This window comes from Pezoporus wallicus, unplaced genomic scaffold (genome assembly GCF_028554395.1).
Source record: "Pezoporus wallicus isolate ANWC-B61680 ecotype Strahan unplaced genomic scaffold, APGP_CSIRO_Pwel_v1 contig_5087, whole genome shotgun sequence".
Taxonomy (NCBI): Eukaryota; Metazoa; Chordata; class Aves; order Psittaciformes; family Psittacidae; genus Pezoporus; species Pezoporus wallicus.
This window is the reverse complement of record NW_026642916.1, coordinates 272625-278624: the sequence shown is the minus strand read 5'-3', so window position 1 is coordinate 278624 and position 6000 is coordinate 272625. Positions and strand designations below refer to the sequence as shown.

General features: G+C 37.8%; 1 long non-coding RNA gene across 1 annotated transcript in view; it reads right to left on the bottom strand.

Annotated features, from left to right (window-relative positions):
• Window positions 1-3296: 3296 nt before the first annotated feature.
• Window positions 3297-6000, bottom strand: part of LOC130611952 (uncharacterized) — an 85602-nt gene continuing 82898 nt past the window's right edge. Inside the window, exon 3 of the long non-coding RNA XR_008975361.1 lies at window positions 3297-3790. This is a non-coding gene — a long non-coding RNA (uncharacterized LOC130611952). The remainder of the gene's footprint in view (window positions 3791-6000) is intronic.

Here is a 6000-nt window from a genome sequence, read left to right as displayed (position 1 = left end):
AATTCAGGGTAGCTCCGCTGATCTTTTAATTGCTCCATCCCTCTATGAGAACAAAGCTAAAAGAGAAAATAAATGCCAGTGTTTGCCCTGCTGTGCTTCTTTCAGAGCTGCGCTGCCAGTGCTGGCTGATCAGCAGCCCAAACCCCAGACCTGAGAGAGAAGCCTGCTGATGCTGGGAGGTTTCCTGTCCTCAGGAGCCCCCAGAGTGGGAAGTCCACTGGTCTGCGTCTGTGTCGCTCCAGCCCAGAAAAGCATCCTCCTCTCAGCTCACAGAAATATCTCTCAGCAGCTGACAAATTTGTGCTAGCAGACCAAAATAACTCTGCAGGGGAAGTTTACAAGCACTTTCTGGTACATATAAATAAAAGTTGCTCTTTCCAAATTTACCCAAGTTATGCACCTTGTACATATCCTTGTGCCCACCCATAAGTGCAGTTTTCCAAAACACTGCAGTGTAGAGCAGAGATTAAATTTAAGCTATGTTAGAAAAATGCCTGGAGTTGGCATAAGAAGGGAGTGGCTACTTCATGCATAAGACATGGAACAAGGTCTGGGAAGGGCAAGGTCTGCAGCAGCAGACTTTTTTGTGACCTTGTACAAAGTCCTCACCTTTGTAAAACAGTCCTGTCAGGTCTGTCTGTCTGTCTGTCTTGCTATTCAGATTGCATCTTCCTCAGACCCATGTCTTGCATGCTGCATGGAAAAAGACTCAATCTGCAGTTAATGTGCATTATCTGATGGAACTAGATGCTTGTTGTAGTATTAAAACAAGACTATAATTTTCTTCTGTGTAAGCAGGATCACAAGAGTACCTCCTGATTTGATTCTACTCATTTAATTCCTGTGAACCAGACTCATTTTGACCCACCTGTGTCATGAATGTTCTTGTTTGGATGAATTTCAACTTGGAGGAGCCTAAATCTTTATTTTACTTTTTCAAGAAAATAACCTAGTTTGAGGTCTTACATTGCTTACATTAGCCATGGAAAGAAAACATCAAGAAACTATTATTTTGGGTGATGGAAAAATTCTTAGGGAAAATTTAGTAAAATAGGGGAATGAGAAGAAAAACAAAAAAAATATCAAAGTTATAACATCATAGAGATGCAACTCAGGTAGCGTATTGAGGGAGGTAAGGGCAAAATGGGAGATGTTAGAAACATTACGCTTGGAAAGCCTCAATGGCTGAAACACAAAGTGCTTTCTTCCATTTTGGTTTAAAATTCATGCAGTGTCTAAAGCAAACACGGGCAAAAATTGCTTCAATCCCCACCCATGGAAGTCTTTGGTACCCCAGAACAATCCCTGAGCAAGCCTGCAGGAGCCAAGAAAGAAGGCAGGGATGGAAAGGGAATGCACAGGAGCAGCCAGGTCTGACCTTTCATTCCTTTTGCCCGAGAACCCTGGTAGTTCTTTGCTCTCTTGTTACCACCATGCATTTCTGCTGCTGCTGTGAAGAGTGGCATTGTTGCTCTCTGCAGTTAGCCTGTTATTTATGGAACACAACTTTCTTCCTAATTTACAGCAGTTTCTCACAGAATACTTGGCCAGCAACCGCTTATTCTTGCTCAGATATAATTTTATTTTTCATAGTCTCTTGCAATAAATATAAAGAGACAAACACTATAACTTTTTATACCAATTTAGAGATTGAATTCCAAGAAAAGTAAAAGATAAAGAGTGACAGCTTGGTGTTACTGAACTCAGGAGCAAACCTGTGTTCTTTTTCTTGAAGTTCATACAACCTAGGTCAGAAGAGAGCAACTAATCCACAGGCATGTGGCTCACAGGGCATTTAGTATAGCTCATGAAAGCACAAGGAAAACAACTTTACATAAGTATCTCCAACTGTGAACACAATCCTTCCCTGTGTCCTTCAGAAGCCCAGTAGATGCAGTTTCAGATTTAGTTGCCTCTCTGTGAAATATAAAAATGTCTGAAGCCAGAGAGGAGGCTTTACCCTTTGCACCAAGAGTTGCTATGTTAGATGGGATGGTGTTTCAGCATGGACCTGGTTGTAGAACTCTTGCAGTCACCAGTAAACACTTCCCTAAATAGGTCCATGGCCATTTATAAAGCAAATTACTATGCATATGAGACAATACGGTAGCATTAATGACAACTGCTCCCTGCAGATAAATAGTGCTGTAAGGCTAAGAAACTTTGTGGAAGCATTGCTCACCTGAATAAAGAACAAAGTTTGTATTTAAAGTATGAATATTTTGTTTGTTTATTCATGTAGCATTCAATCCAATAACAAAAAAAAAAAAATCTATTTTTCCATCACTCCAGAGCCACAGTTTGCAAAAACAGAAAGAAATAAAAATGACTCACTGCTTTAGCAGTCATCCCCATTTCCTTTTCCTTATGATGTCTGGTTAGTATCCATGGATTGCTGCTAAGTGAATCTTATAAGAGGAGCAAGTGAATAATTCTTCATTCATTATCAGTTTTTAGAAAAACAGGTTTTTTTACCTGTAGCTTTTTTTTAAACACTCAACAAAAATTGTCTTGAAAATGACTTAGCACCAGATAAGCATGTTCTATGTTACAGTGCAACAAGCCATTCATATCACTGCTTCAAATCCAATTTTTAAAAATAATCAAAACTTTGCCTGCCACAGAATCAACAGGAAGAGAAAATGGTAAGTGTTCAGTCATTAAAAATTCATTTGGTATTCATTGTAACAGCATTAATCATAACGGTTTCATTTGGCATTCATGTGGCTGTCACATGTAAGAGTTCAATTATAATGCACACTAGCTAATGAGCATACAAAGTGTTACTGAATCAACATTAGTGTGCAGCATTTCTTTATTTGCATTATTCATATGCTGCAGGTTTAAAAATCTATCAACAACAAGCTGTTAAAAAGCAGCAATATATTATAAAAGATACATTTTGGAGGCCTTTCTTTTGAAATCTGTTCAATTGCCTGTCTAAGCAAATGCTTATGTATCCTCTGTCACTGTAGTATCCGAGTACCTGGAGAGCTGCCCATGGTTTTCACACATGCCTAAAACCATGCTGTTAAAATGTGGTCCCACTATTTTCAACATGGCCAGTACAGCACAACATATGAGTCCAGATGGATTAAGGCAATTAACTTCCTATAGTTTCAGTGGGAACATATAAACACTTTTGAGGAGCTGAACACTGGTCTTCAGAGGAGGGAGTGCCTCTGTGATCAACATGCTGCATGTCACAGAGGATTAAGGAGTTACAAAAGTAAAGCATTCAGAGTGCGTAAGGACTTTGTTGAGATACGTAGCATACCTTCACTTTCTAAAAGTGGAAGTTTCTTCCACTTTTAGAAAAATGTTTAGCAAAGTCTTGGACCCTGAAGGATAAACGAAAGACGTAAGAAATCCATCTACAAAAATGTTATCTTTGGGAACTCCTGTCTCCCTACCCAGCTGAAACTGGGGTTGTGTTGCGCCACCTGGCATCACCACACACAGGAAACAGACACCCCCAAAATAAAAAATTAATCGTTCTCTGGAAACCACAGAGGAAGCAGGGAATCAAGATCATTGAAAAGTTTGAACAAACTTGGCAGGGAATGTTTGCTTGATTGCCCAGGGCTGATTTTCATGTGAAGGGCCCATGACTTGCAGATGCTCATGCTCAGGAATAGCATTTGTGTCTGTGCAGTGCCAGGAGCTCAAGTACTTATCTCAGACTTCAAGTAAGGCAGAGACTGAAGTTTATGAATACAAATTATTCCAAGATATATTTCTAGTTTGGGAAATGCCTGGGCTCCTCAGAAATTACTGTCATTTTGGAGATCTGCAAATACAAACCAGAGAAAGAATAGAAGAGCACCTCTGAAGAGAAAAATGAAGTGTACAAGGGGTTTTCCACCATCATTTAAAATATCACAGCTTTCTAGGTACCTGCCTCTTTACACCCCCTTTGTGTGTGCTGCTTTATACAAAATCTCCAACTCAGAACTTTTTACATAGTTGTTTTTTTTTTTCCAGGGTACATTCAATTATCTTCATTATTTTCACTTGCGTCCTACAGACCTTCTTCCTACAGTGTTCCTATGTCATTTAATTTCCTTCATTTTGAAAAGAAGAAAAGAGGATTTTCACACAGCTTGTTGGAATGAGAAAGAGACTAGCCTTAATTTACAGAAAAAAGCATGTTTCAGGTAACTTTCCAACTCTGCTGTTCAGAGGGAGCTTTTAATGTAGCTCTATCGAAAGATCCTGTTTCAGAATATGTGAAGAAATTCTGAAAAGTCAGAAAATTCTCAGCAATGGTATGAAGTGTTACAAAACATATAATGCATTTTCTCAAACACTCTTAATACATCCACTATTTCCACTAAACTCTGCAGCACTAAGTTGTTTGAAGTTAGCAGAACAAGATTTTGCTGCAGGTGTTTAGACAGCATAAATTGATAGTCTAGAATTAAGTCTACATAAGCAACTCCTCTAAGTTATTAGATCATTTTCTTGGTGTCTAAGCTGAAAACTGTTAAACCAAAGTAAAATTAATAAAAGCTTGTCATGACTACAAGTGTGATTTAGTAACTTGTAGTAACTTAAAGTAGTAACTTAAAATGGATGCAAGTAGCATAGCTTCATTTGTATCAGAGAGTCATTTATTCTCCGTCACAGTTACCATGCTACCAGCTGTGTTTGCTGATAGCATTGACACTTACTTGGGCCTAGTAGATATCTAAATGACAGTATTTCTTGTTTGTTAGACTTTAGAAGAAGCATAATGAGAAGAGGAAATCTATATCAAAATTATCAAAGCCTTGCCTTCTTCGAGGTAACACAAATATTTGCATGTGACTGAAGAGAATGAAAGCAGAAGAAAATGGAAACATAGATTAGAAAATGAGAATATAAATAGAATACAGTAGTGAGAAAGAGAGAGGTACAGAAAGCTAGAGGGCTAAGACATCTGGTTATCAAAATGAGATTCCCACATCAAGGGAGAGTCAAAACTGCATCTGATATCTCTTTTCAATCTCTAGTATATAAAGCATATCTATTGCAATTTTAAAATGAGGATTTGGTATAAAAGTTGCCCAGAGACTGCTTTGGTGTATTTTAAAGTAATTTGAGGGTTTTTAGTTTGGTGTTTTTTTGGTTGGTGCTTTTTTTTTTTTATTGCTCAACTTCCCTGCAAAATTATCAGCATAGCAAACCTGAGAGATCTTTGGATTCCTGCTGTCTGCAAGGCGATAAGACTAGAGAGAGCTGAAATCAGCAAAGCAGAACTACTGCTGTTTTTCTTGAGGACACCAAAGCTTTTTCCATACAGCAGCTGAAACATAGATCACAAATTAGATAAACCAGGTGAATATCACCCACAGTGTGCAAATATGTAGTGGGCTTTACAGGAAAGAATCCTTACTGTGTCTACTAAATCCCTTCCTGTTTTTTTAAATATATTGCTTACTTGGAAAACATTTCCTCTTTCACATCTGTGATTTTATTGCTAGGTTCTATCTGCTAATCATGCGTAATTCAATTTTTAGGAAAATGCTCAGCTTCTTCAATTCTCTTTTCAGTAGACACACATTTGGATTTTTTTCTAAAAATTAGGAAAGTGTTTTAAGCGACTGAACAAGAATACAAATACAGCTTTCAGCATTTAAAAATGTTTTCCTCTAATCACATAATTGCAGAGTGTCCATATAACCAGCTGCTACTCCCCAGTCAGCAGTCATACCTGTGATCTGCATAACTATTACTTACAGATTGTTATTTGCTCTAAGTGCAACTCCATATTATTATGATGTTATCAATTACTGGGTTTTGTTTCTTTCTGTGCTTTTAGTATAGGCTAAATGACTTGTTTGATAAGTGTTAAATACATGAAGGTAAAGATATCCTATTCTGCTGGTGTGTACTAGAAAAGCATATACAGCATGTGATATAAACTTGAGCTCAGAAGGGATTTAGGCTTTACTGACAAGCCTGAAAACATATATCATAAATTCTTTGCACAGAATTCCTCAGTAATCAAGGGGTTTG